This window comes from Labrus bergylta, chromosome 4 (assembly GCF_963930695.1).
Source record: "Labrus bergylta chromosome 4, fLabBer1.1, whole genome shotgun sequence".
Classification (NCBI taxonomy): domain Eukaryota; kingdom Metazoa; phylum Chordata; class Actinopteri; order Labriformes; family Labridae; genus Labrus; species Labrus bergylta.
In genome coordinates, this window is record NC_089198.1 from 33,573,574 (window position 1) to 33,587,533 (window position 13,960).

The 13,960-nt window shown below is 42.9% G+C and overlaps 1 protein-coding gene across 1 annotated transcript in view; it reads left to right on the forward strand.

Annotated features, from left to right (window-relative positions):
- The first annotated feature begins 334 nt into the window (after positions 1–334).
- Positions 335–13,960, forward strand: part of LOC109993904 (cadherin-18) — a 102,226-nt gene continuing 88,600 nt past the window's right edge. The window contains exon 1 of the mRNA XM_029279910.2: positions 335–486. The gene's annotated coding sequence lies outside the window, so the exon portion shown is untranslated. The remainder of the gene's footprint in view (positions 487–13,960) is intronic.

The window sequence follows — 13,960 nt, forward strand, 5'->3', positions numbered from 1 at the left end:
TGTGTGTGTGTGCAGCCAATTTCAGCCTCACTGGTCTCACACACTTTGTGTCTGCAGACAGTATTTGCACAAACAGTATATTTATCTCCATACGATCAATATATATATATATTTACACAGTCGAGAAGAGAGGAGCTTAAACTAAGAGTTCAATAGATCTGAAAGATATTTAGAAATAAAGGAGCGAGGATGAGGGTGTGGGGTGCAGAGAGAGAGAGAGAGAGAGAGAGAGAGAGAGAGAGAGATGGTGTCAGACTGAACAGAGGCGGTCTTTTATTCCCCTCAGTGTTACAACCTCTGAGAGCGAGCGAGCGAGAGTGAGCGAGAGATACACTTGCTTGTCCTCATTGGCGGGGAGATGTAGAGAGAGAGAGAGTGAGTGAGCGAGCGAGCGAGGGAGCGAGCAGGATCCAGATAGAGGGGGAAACTGATGAGAGCAGCGCAGAGTGAGGAGGGGGGAGTCCAAACTCATTGTATCTGCACAAGGTAAAGACCATTACTCCGTTCATCTATCTCTTTGTTTTCCTCTCGTCTTTAAAACAGAAAATACAGTTTCTCTGCCGGAGCTGTGTCTGCTGAGTGTGTGTGTGACAGAAAAGTGTGTATAATGAGATGTTTTTTTGTGTGTGTGTGTGTGTGTGTGTGTGTGAGAGAATGATGATACATCCATTGAATGCATTGTTAGTTGAGACGATGTGTGTGTGTGTGTGTGTGTGTGTGTGTGTGTGTGTGTGTGTGCTCACAGAGCTTCACACTCTGTATGCGAAAACTGCTGTTTCTGACCACACAGGACAGTCTTTATATGAGCACACATATGCTACCAGTGACACACACACACACACACACTCTTACTCACACTCCTCACGCCTAAATCAGGCAGTGTGTTGTTGGTGTTTGACTCCAGGCGGAGCAGAGCTTAAAGGGAAATCATTTGCACACTGGACTGTGATCAATTCTCTGCAGTCTTGCTGGTCGAGCAGGCAGCTGGATTAATGCAGATTGTGGAATCAGCCACCCTTATCTGTGGATTTTTATAAGCCTCTGAGAGTGTGATATTTTTAAGCTTTTCTGACACAGACGGGACTTCTAGTCATGAGTGAAATGTGTAAATCCCCGGGTAAATCTACATTCGGCTTTTCATGTGTAAATGTGGCCAATTTGGAGCGACTGAAAAGTTGCAGGCAGCTGAGCGGGAGTGCCCTGGTTTTAAAATGATGATCTCCATTTGCAGGTTGTGTCGCCTCCATATTCAGCTCATCTGTCTGTGGAGTATTTCATTTTATGTGTTTATTTTGGGAAACCCGCAAGCTGGACCCTTCCATGCATTTATTGACCGTTAATACTCGGTGGGTGTTTGAGGGGCTGCAGCTGGGTCTCAGCAGGCAGTGGAGGAGAGAGGTGGGGTACACCGTGGACCGGTCTTCAGTCAATCACAGGGCTGACACATTCACACCTACGGGTGATTTCACCAATTAACCTGAAGTCTTTGATGTGTAGGAGGAACACACACAGGCACATAGAGAACAAACTCTACACAGACAGGATTATCGGTGTCTATTTACCCCGCACATCCGGTTGTGTAAAGCCCGTTTCCACCAAGCGGTCCAGTTTGGTTCAGTACAGTCTGGTAGGGTGAACCCTGATCTTGCTTGCGTTTTCACAGCCAATGTTACCCTTTACGCATCACTAAATCACAGCTACGCAACATAATGTAGACCGCCAATAAATTCAGCAAAGAAGAAGAATGTGACCCAGTAAACAAAGGTCAATGATTCCTGTGAAGGTCTGCATCTCCGAGGTCGTCCATGGGGCGAAGCTACGCACTGACAAACAAGGCGCTTTTACACTGCATGTCACACCTACACATTCATACACTGATGGTAATGATCGATATGTAGTATCATCCATCAGGAGTAACTAATCACATTCATACACCTCCACCGAAGCAGAGGGAGCAATTTGGTGGTTCGGGGATTAAGTGTCTTGCCCAAGGACACATCGGACATGTTGCCCAGCTGGGGATCAAACCCTCGACCACAGCCGCCCTGTGCCCTAGGGTCAGCCTGTTCCCACAGACCTATGTTCCCACATTTCTAAGAATTCTCTCAAAATTAGGCCCTATGTTCCCACAGGGTAGGGTTAGGGTTAGGGTTAGGGTAAGTTACCCTAAGGAAATGTGAAATCATAGGGCCTAATTTTGGAAAAAAAATCTTAATCTTATCTTAATATGGGAACATAGGCATGCTCCCAAATATCTCCAAATCCACAGGATATTTCAACATGGTGCGTTTTGTGTTTGTCTTTTATTACCGCTGTCACACAGGACGTTAAGATTCTTTCGACCAATCAACGGACTTTAGGGTTTCTAGATCCACCTATTAAGGGTCGAATCGGTACACTTGGAACCCCAACAGAAGGGTAGCAAAAAAGTAGGATGGTACTGATCCCTTATTTTGGTACCATATCCAACTTTTGACTGTGGAAACGCCAATAAACGTGTACAGAACAGACCCGTACCGAACCGAACTGAACCGGACTGCCTGGTGAAAACGGTCCTTTGTCAGGACTCTCTGCGTCCCAGACTGAGGCACAGGTTACTTCTCAGGATTTTTAAGAGACACACCAGGTTTCGAGTTATGTTACTCTTTAACATCAAAACGACCCGCAGGGAAATAGCTCCTCCAGATAGTAGCTGAAAGACATAAAGTGGAATGACCAATGGGCCAACAGACACAGGACCCTCACGTTGGGCCAGGGGCTTTTATATTAAAGTGGAACCTAGAGTTGGAACAGGACCCGTGCAGTATCTATAAATGAGTGGATTTCTTACAGTACAAACACTGTGGAGTCATTCACCACAGTGTAAATGATTGACAGGTGTCAGGACCCGCCTCCTGATTGGCTGATCATTTGGGTTGAATTCATTCAGTCAGTCAGGTCACTGACTCCTGACCGGTGATACAGCTGTTGAGTGACAGACAGCAGAGATGCTAAGAAACTAAAGCAGCATCTCTTAACTTATAAAATTATCGATTTTATTTAACAGTATTAAATAAATCTATCGTTTTCTGCGATTGAATTTAATAAACTTGTTATGCAATCGTAATGGGAGCGCTGGTCATTCGATCCCTGGCCCCCTCATTACACATCTAAGTGTCCTTGGGCAAATTATGCAACCATCCAACTGCTCCCAAAGTCATTTCAAGCAGTGTGTGAGTGGAGTAGATGCTGAAGGGCAGGTTGGCACTTTGCATATCAGCCTCTGCACCCAGTGTGAGATGTGTGTGAAAGGGTAAATGTGACTTGTGATGTAAGGTACTTTGAATGGTTGGAAGAATAAAAGGGAAACATGTTAGTGTGTTTCTATTTCTGTTTACGAGAGGAGGAAACCTCTCTCCAAGTAATGAAAGGGACGTTGAAGGAATAATCACCTCTCTATGCTCCAGGAAACACACTGAGCTAATGTTAGCGTGACAGGCACCTCTCGACATCCTGCAGAGAACAACGCTTTGACAACTTTATCAAAGGTGCTGTAAAATGAGAATACAGCCTTTAAGGTGTGTGATAGACCACTGAAGCACATCTTAATTGTGGCTGTGTCTCAGTTGGTAGAGCTGCTACCTCTCAACCAGAAGGTCAAGGGTTTGATCCCCAGCTGGGCAACATGTCCAATGTGTCCTTGGGCAAGACACTTAACCCCCAAATTGCTCCCGCTGCTTCGGTGGCGGTGTGTGAATGGGATTAGTTACTTCTGATGGATGATATTACATAGCGATCACTACCATCAGTGTGTGAAATGGTGTGAATGGGTGGGTGTGACATGCGGTGTAAAAACGCTTTGAGTAGTTGGAAGACTAGAAAAGTGCTATATAAGCTCAAGTCCATTTACCATTTCCATTTAATTAAGCATAGTCTAATTCAGATTCCTGTTGTATTCATTCAACTTAGAGACACAACATTCAAACACCAAACAAACATTCAGAGGCCTTACATGGGCTTTGATCTGAGGTTCAGATCCACATTTTAGTCTTGACTGGTGAACAAAGAGTGCTTCTGTCTGACTTTCTTAAAACGTGGGACCTTGTATCTCCAGTTTGATGGTCACAGTTCATATTCTGTGTTCAGAGTGTGGTCAGGATCAGAGGCCATGCTGTTAGCCAGCTTTAACATGTTTTTATCTTTGAGCAGATGTTTCAGTGTTGATGCAGTTAAGACTTCTAAGTCGTGGACGGTAAGGCTGAACGATTTGAGCAAATAATCTAATTGGGACTTTTTTTTTTTTTACTATTATTGCAATTGTGATTAAAAAAAACAACTTCCTTATCTCTTGTATTTTCAACAAACACAAGCAATACATCATTCTATATTATGAACAACTCAATATTAGATAGAATCAACACTTCAAAACTGTTTTTTAATGTCAGGCCTGGCTTATAGTAGCCTATATGTTAGGACAAAATGAGATGATACATGAATTAATTTGATGACATACTTTTGTTAACTTCAATCACAGTTGTATATTGACTGATATGTTTAACTTCCAGCCTTGTAAGTATGTAATAATTGTCATGACAACATGGTTTAAACTATAGGGTCCAGGAATGATGCAACAGTTCTGCTTTCTTCCTCTAACTGTGGGAGAAGAAGACTGCTCCACCAGCTTCTTGCACAGTCCCGTTGCTCTTGAAGCTCTTGTCATCTTTGAGTGCATTTCCTGAAAGAAATTAAAATAGTTTTAATTAATACAATCTGTTGGGGTTGTATCAAGTCAACTTTGGTTATATTCTTTAATAATTATACTTAATTATTAATAATATAAATAAAATATCATTAAACTATGTTTAATCTCGTTTTGGGGCACCAACCTGTAATCAGGTAAATATAACCAAAATATCACTCAAATCAGTCTCAAATGAGTTACTTAATTACTAATATTATTAATAATGAATAACTATATTTAATAAATTGAAGGCGTGAAATCCGTACACAAAGCCTTCGCACCCAGCTTATATCACAATGCAAATACACCAGTAATCACAAACAACTGCTCTCTTAAATTATAACAGAATTTATTTAAACAAAGCAACATCAATCCAAAATCAATTAACTTAATCAAACAAATAACTATTATAAACTAATCTAAGCAACAAACATTATCAAGCAAAGGCTTGTGGAAGGGGTGTGAATGTAGGTGTGTGTGTGTGTGTGTGTGTGTGTGTGTGTGTGTGTGTGTGTGTGTGTGTGTGTGTGTGTGAGAGAGAGAGAGAGAGAGAGAGAGAAAGGGGGAAGAAGAAAGGGGGGGAGATGGCTTCGTACCCACGTGGTCGTTCACGATGGCGCAAACCTAACAAAGACCTGGGTGCGTGCGCGTGTGGATGAAAGGGAGAGAAAAGGGGGGGGAAGATTACTTCGTCCCACGATGGCACACACCTAACAAAGGCCTAAATGTGGCCTTAAGGTCTAAAAGAGACTGAGTTCGGCCCTACACGATCGGTGTCTCTGAGGCGTCTGGATAGCCGCGAGTGTATAGATCTCTGTGCGTAATGGCGCGGTGGTGGAGTTGGTCTCCAGATGTACGTTTACACAGGAATATGTGTGTATGTGTGTTCGTAGAAGGGGAAATAAAAGAGAATAAAAGAGAAATGCGTGCCTGAAGAGGCCGGATCACAGTCCGACTCCCTCGCCACAACTCGGAGTAATTCCCTTCATTCACAGAAACAAACCAATAGCCGAATTCAGGTTAATACGGCTTACACTGGCCTTTCTGATCAGAGGAGTAATACCCGGTTAGTAATATCCGAAACGGGAACAACAATAGTTTTAAACAGATAAACTCAGGACGCAGGTCCAACAAAGATAAAAATTACAGTTTCTGCTTCGATCAACAATTGTTAAAAACACTCTCTAAAGCTAATTCTGCCCAGACCTAATTAAGCCTCACTTGTGAATCGCTTTGTCCGTGATTGGTGAAAGGAAAAGAGTCCGGCGATAAAACAGATCTTCTGTCCGTCCTGGTGCAGAGGCGTCTGATGGCGGCGAGGGTCCCTTACGGCGAGAGCGGCTTTGTTGGTTCTCCGTCGAGTGGAAAGATGTCCTTTGATGTCCTTTCGTTGCAGGACGGAATAAGACCGTTATCTTTCTGATAATCTGTTATAGTCTGACGCTCTCCGAGAAACTGAGATGCGTTCACTGGACAATCCGAGCTCGGAATTTAGAACACTGCCGGCCGCGGATTACCTGCGTGCCAAAAAAACTTAAAACAAAGGAAGATTGTTGCAGGAAACAGGAGATAAGCTTGGGTCTCCGAGCACTAGAAGTCAGCACGTGAAAGAGGAAGAACAATGGAAGTCTTGGAGTTTTGTAGCCTGGCCTGCTCCATGGTGGGGGTCTACCTCAGGTCCCCTCCAATGAGGAGAGAGAGGTTCCGGTCCCCCCTTTACTTCACGCGTAGGTGTGAAGTACCGCAGGGGATTCTGGGATTAAGAGTCCTTTTAGGCCTCTTTGTGATCTCAGTGAATAACTCAAATGAGGCTTTTACAGAGGTGCAGGCCCAAGTCCATTGTTTGACTGTCCTAAGCCTGCGTGGCCCAACAAATCTGACTTGTGTGATAAAGACCATCACCATTACACACACACACACACACACACACACACACACACACAGACACACACACATACACACACACACACACACACACACACACACATAGACACACACACACACACACACACACACACACACAGAAACTCCTTCCACTCACAAATACAGTCACACACACACACTCTCTCTCCCTCTTTCTCTCTCTCTCTCTCTCCCTCTCACACATACACACACACACACACACACATATTTAACTTACCAATCGTCAGATGTAATCGGTGCACCTCTCTCAGGCCGGCTGACTCAACGTGCCCTGCTTCACCACAGCTCCGTTGTAGTAGCGAATAACTCTGCTGTTTTCAGCTTTGCTGCAACTCTCTGCTTACATGTTTATACAGCTCCAGAATGGAAACTTGGCTAAAATACGTGCGGGAGGGCTCGCTGTACCATCATCTCATTTATGATGGCACAGCTCAGGTTTCTCTGTAAGTTAAGTCGTTTGTTCTGACATCACAAACACTTTGGGCCCCACTTTGACAGCATTAAATGTGCTGTGAAAGGCGTGTGGCTCACAGGGACTTCGGGTGTGTCCCGCCACATTTAGCTAGTTACACGGGGGACAATTTAGTGTAGGTGCTAAGCCAGGTTGGAATTAGGCGCTTGATTACATGGGTGTGTTTTGGGAGGCAGTGGACGTGATGTGAACTTTAACATGTATATCCATCTTTTCTTATTCATCCTGTAAATATAAGGAACAAACTGCAAAACAGGCTTTTGACTCTAGACAGGATTTATACTTTAGACTGGCTTTAAAAGGACATGAGCTTTTATAGTGCTTTTCTAGTCTTCTGACTACTCAAAGTGTTTTTAAACCACATGTCACACACTGGTAGTGATGATTGCTATGTAGTATCATCCATCAGAAGTAATGAATTCAGGGTTAAGTGTCTTGCCCAAGGACACACTGGACATGTTGCTCAGCTGGGGATTGAACCCTCAACTTTCTGGTTGAGGGGCAATGACTCTACCAACTGAGCCACATCCGCCCCTTTAGACTTCAGACAGGATTTAGACTTTAGACTTTAGACAGACTTTAGACCGGCTTTAGGTTTCAGGTGGTTGAAGGAACAATCACTTTCTGCTTTCTCAAGATAGGAACGCCCCAGATTTCTGCCTCACCACCCTTCATTGTTAGAAAAACACAGCCTTTGGTGCTTAGTGGACCCCAACTTAATTTGCTATTTAGACAATGTGAGCACTGGGTGGTAAAATGACAACTGCATCAGGTGGAATATAGGAAAGACACCTGCACTGTGTCTGAAGACGCTTTGGATGCAATAGACCCGTTTAGTAAAACTCAGTAAGAGCTTTTCTTACATGTGGTTGCCGTGCGCACAGAATCAAATGTTTCCATTGGACTGCCACTTTAACTTGTGTGTATGATCAGGAGACCTATAACAGGAAATAGAGCTGTCCAAAGTGTTCACTTACTGTGTGCATGTGTTCTTCCTCTCACAGCGAGGAGGTGCATTAGTGGCCCCCGTAGGTTTGACTCTCTCAAGAGAAGTCTGCAGACGCTTTTTGCTTAAATGAGGGAGGTCATGGCCGAGAGCTGGGTAAACTGAGACACACACACACACACACACACACACAGGCACTCTGGAAACATGTTTCAGTGACGTGTCTATGAGCGAGTTATTAGAAGTGTGACTTCCTCTGCATTGATAAGACTCACCCTGCACGCTCACTAACACTATAACAGGCTGTGAAGTGAATTAGCGCTTTTTGGGCTTGTCAGCATTTCGTCAGTTGTTGTGGAAATATGAAATCTGCCTCGCAATCGTTGTCAAATACAACATCTGTTATTTGCTTGGCAAACAGTCAGATAGAGTAAAATGGCCGAATAAAAGTGAGGAATGTGAAGATGAATCAATGAGCTGTATCTCTTTGAGGTCATCCATGCATTTTGATAAAATCAATCAATTTTAATTATCCCTCAAATGGATGCTTTGATTTAGCAAAGTATTTCCAAATTGACTTGAGAAGTATTGATTTACTTTATGTCAGAGACATTGGAGGGATGTTGGTTAAGGGAACATGTAGAGTGCAGAAAATACAGACAGAAAGAGGAGAATTACAGTTAACCAGTTTGGGGTTTCCAGGAGGTCATTTTTTGATGCCGTGGAAACTTGTATAATATTGAAGTTCAAAACTTTGGTATCGTGACAACTCGACCCTCGACCTGCAGGAAACCCAAGTAGGGAGAAAGACAAGACAGCCAGGGGTCATAAGGACACGTAGAAATGAGACCAACCTTAAGTTAAAATATGGATGGATGGATGAAAGATGGATGCATTGGTTTATGGATGGAAAGATGGGTAGATGGATGGATGTATGTTTAGGTGGCTGGATGGATGATGGAAAGATGGGAGGATGAGGATCATTGGATGGATGGTTTAGAATGGATGTATGTTTGGATGGATGGATGGATGGAAAATGGAAAGATGGGAGGATGGGGATGGTTGGATGGATGGATGGTTTGATTAATGGATGCATGTTTGGGTGGATGGATGGATGGATGGATGATTGGTTTGATGGATGGACCAGTGGATGTACTTTCAAAACGCCATCATAGAGAAAAATTAAAATGAAAGTAAGGAATCTTGTCAGTATTCAAATCACAGCCTCAGTCTTCCTTCACAGATCCTCTGTGTATTCCCCTCCAATTAGCATCATAATTAGCCCCATTGGATGCTAATCCATGGCTAATTGGTTCTGATAGATCTCCAGGAAGCAAAAGAAAGCGCAGTGCAGCCTCTGCCCTTGGGCTGCAGCAGAAGGACAGTCAGACATTCTGTTCTCTTTGTGGCTATGTCATGTTTTTGATCGATGGATATAGTCTCTTCAAATAAAGTCAACTAGCTAGAGAAAAGGGAAACTCCAAAAGTTCACCATTCATCTGCAGTTTTATTGTTTTTTCCCCATTTCAGTTGTACTTTCAAGAAATCCAGGTTTGGTTTACAAATGAAAAGCCAGAATCTCTATTCCTACACATTGACTATCCAGTTGTCTGATCTCTCTCTCCATAATGCACAGCTAGCTTACCACAGTTCGGTCTTTATGCCCTTGTTACCTAATGTGGCAGAGCTGTAGGTCGCTGTATTCATATATTTTCACTTCAGAAGGCTGTAGTTTAATTTGATACAGGTGAGGGTTTAGTGGAAGTGAAAGGAGAAGTTTCTGTCTTTGAATGGCAGAAAATCCAGCCGAGTCAAAAAGCTCATCCGAAATATAAACTGATTTTATCCTGCCAGCCCCAAACGACCCACTTGTAGTGGAGGTGAGCTCATGGGTGAACACAGCAGGAAGAACTCAGTAAATTCATCATGAGCACCCACTCCCCATCCATCAGGGATAGTCTCCTGCCTTGAGGTGCATGTGTGAACAACCTGATCAGGAGGATTTCAGGGGTAGTCCTCCTGAAAGGTTATAGAAATCTTCAGGAGCTCACATGTCAACACAGCTGACTTAAACAAATGATCAGTGCTGGTTCACTGCTTACCTAGACATCATAATTTATCAAAATTTCCGTCAGTTTAAACACAAGCCAGGAACTTTTTCCTGAACCTAACCAGGTATCCTGGTTGTCCAAGCATAACAAACTGCATTCATTTCATAACAGTTAATTATTGCTTCACCTAAACTTCTGATCTAAGCAGATTTAGCAGATTAGTGAATGCTTACCTGTGTGCGTCACAAAGGTCAGCAAAGGTGACACGGCTTTCTGTGAGTTTAGGGCCCTGGACTGACAACCAATAGACTCGAAGTAAAGGGTCTCACCCTGTAGGCTACTCAAAGTCCAGAGTTACGAGATGAAACTTTTTAAAATATTTTCCTTGCTCCTTTTAAATGAATCATCCCTGGACATTAAACACACATGACTTATTGTCTTTTAGACTTCATTCAACCTCAAAGCCTCAGAGTGAACTGTACGCACAGATCAGGCAGTTTGGCCCCTGAACAGTCAGACACTTTTATGTCATCATACTTATCAAACCGCTCGCTGCGTTCACAAAGGGAACATGTATAATGAGCTGGGACAGAGCAGCAGCCATCAAAGGGGGAATAATATAAAGTGTTGAAAGTGGTAATATCTTTGAGAGATAAAATGTTCACTCAGAAAGATCGGAGAGCATGCTGATGAAGGGAGACGTGGAGAAGCTCCCTTAATCTCATATAATACACATCCACATTCACTTTGTACCTGGCCTGTATTAGCCTCAAATGTTTTTCTTCTTATTCTTAATCTAACCCTGTGTTCTCAAAGCGCACAGAGAGAGTAGATAGAAGAGGAGAATAATTTCCTCTGCAGAGCTCCATCATTGATGATCACCTGCATGTTGTTTCTGCTCGGCCTGCTTGTAGGAGAGACGCAGGTACATCTGGCAGGTGAAGAGCTTTAGACTGAAGCGGAGGCGAATCCTGCAGGCGTCTCGCACAAAATGCCTGCAGTGAAAAAAAAAAAAGACAGAAAATACAAAACAAGCCAAACAACGAGCTTTTCTGGCTCGGCTGCTCAGCTGCCACACAAACACATTTAGAAACGGCTCGGGGAATGAAGCTTTTGTTAGTGGGTCTTGTTCTCAAATTGCCTTTTCATTTTGAAGTATGCTAATAAATTTATTCTAACAATACAGGAAGAAAACATGGAGTTATCACACTGAAGACAAGTGAAACATTTGTTTGTCAGAGAGTCAAGTGAGGCCCATAAGGTCAGTTTGACGTTATAGAGACTGTGAACGACTGTCCTGTAAATTTACAGTAAATCACAGACAGCAGTTCCTGTTTTTACAGTTTGCTTACTTTAGATGTCTTTTACAGTTTAAAACAGGTCAAATGTCACCATGTGTGTGAAAAATACATTACCAGATACAGGCTGAAGAAAAGAAGAGATTTAAGATGGTTAGGGTTAGGGTTAGGATTAGAGTCCACTATACTACGCTATAAAGAATTATTTTAAACACAGGATACACAGGGCACCGTTATGGCACACCCTATGTACAGAGGCAACAGTCCTCATCGCAGCGCCCGTGGGTTTGAATACGGCCACTGCCCTTTGCTGCCTGTCATGCCCTTCTCTCTCCTCCCAACATGTCCTGTCTCTCTTCAGCTGTCTTCTCCAAAAAAGGTAAAAATGGCCCAAAAATTGAATGAAAAGAAAACACGAGACTCACAGTTGTGGACGTGGTTTCCTACTGCTCTAAAAGAAACTCACTCAAATGCCCCTGCGACTGCAAACAGAGCCATAGGATCAATCAGAGAAAGTGTGGGGGAGGGGGGCCTAAGAGACAGCAGCTGGATTGAAGAGTTTCAGGCAGAGGATGAAATGAGGGATTTTACTGGTGCAGAACAAATTGAGGTTTTTGAACAACACATCTCAAACGCTACTCAATAGGTGTCCCAGACTGACATCATTAATGGTTAAAGTTTCATAAATCTCCTTTAAACAAGGCAGCAGAATTGAAACAACAACAAAAGAAAACATTTTTAAGTTGAAATGTCAGATTTGTATAACAGAATATGTTAATGAACCATGACATGTGATAAGAATAAAAGCATAATTTAAAGGTGTCATATTCTCCTCCTTTTTAAAAAGTGTAAATAAGTCTCAGAGCTCCTCAAAACACGTGTGTGTTGTTTCTTGTTCTAAATCCACTCTGATCCTGTATTTGATCATGTCTATAAACCCCGTTATGTCAGCCCTGCTCAGAACAGGCTGTTTCTGTGTCTGTACCTTTAAATATGTAAATTAGCTGTCTCTGACCACGCCCCCTCTCCGGAAGGGCTTGGGTGTACTCGGGCTTTCTTGCTCGATGTCCTATTGTTTACGGTGAGAAGGCAGACTCAGAGGGCAGAACAAACACCTAGCTGTGGGAGTGTCACCCACCTGGGGGAGGGGTTACTGCCCTTTGTGATGACATGAAGGGAAAATCTCCAAATGGTCTGTTTGAGCACACATTTTCTGAAGTGGTGCAGGCAGAAGACGGAGAGGATGGACTTTTCTCATCATTGGGAGTTTGTAGATGGACTAGAGGCACATATTAGTGTTAGAAAAACATAGTGAAGTGGATTTTACCTTAAAGATGAGACAAGGTTTGTTGGTACTGTTGACAGGAAGTGCGTTGGTAGAGAGCTCTAAGAGACCTGTATGAAGTTCTTCTTGTAGTCTCTGAGGTTATTTATGACTGTAGTTGACTCAGCTTGAGAGCAACCTATGACAGAAAAATCTTAATAATCCTTAAGATAACCTTCTATTAATTTATTTCGGGCATCTCTTCTTGCCTTTACCTAATCTTCAGTGAACCTTCATGTCCTCATGCTTTTTGTTTGTTTAGACATACTGTTAGTCAGAAGAAAGCAAACAACAGGATACTCTGGAGGGGAAGTAACCAAAGCCTGAGAAGTCTGTATTTTAAAGGTGCAATATAAATAAATAAAGTTAGAAATGGAGACTAAAAGAAAGCCCATCTGTGTCATTTGGACAGCGATGACAGAAACTGGCAATTACTATTGAGCAAAAACTCACAGGCTCAAGATGAATCAACAGAGTAGTCTTCAATCCAAGCTTGGCACAGACCGCGACTTTGTCTCTACAGTTATTAACTCTGACAGACATGAAAACATTTTTTAAAGGATAATCTATTGAAGCCCCAGAACACTGCATTGGACAGCCTATTCCTTCCTATTTTAAAGTCATCTGTTGAAATGTATTGGTATCTTTAAATGTTAACCCTACAATCTGTAGAACACAAGATGAAAGTGTAGACTGTATATAAATATGAACGTAGCATCACTGACATCACTCATTGGTTTCTGCCTTTTGAAGCACATCAGTGATGGTCACTATGATTGGTAGAGTCCTTCATCTCTCAACCGGAAAGTAAAGGGTTCGATCCCCAGCTCCACGTGTCCTTGGGAAGAAACCTCACCCAAAGTTGCTCCCGCTGCTTAGTCGGCAGTGTATGAATGTGTATGAATGTATGAGTTAATACTGATGGACTCTTTACCCAGCAGCCTCTACCATCAGTGTGTGAATGTGGAGGTGTGACCTTCGGTTTAAAAGCGCTTAAGCTCAATTCCATTTACCTTTTATATTGGAAATACTATCTCAACCTAACTTTCGTTTAACCTAGAAACAGACAGAAGGGGTGGGGCTTAGGTGGGCCTTTAGCCTCCTAACAAACAGATAAGGTCTGGAAGAAGGACGCAGCCCGCTCTTTGGATTGAAAAATATTAAAAGTGTGTCTAACACAGAATTGGCGCTACATGCAGCACACACATGTCATTTCCTATGTTGTC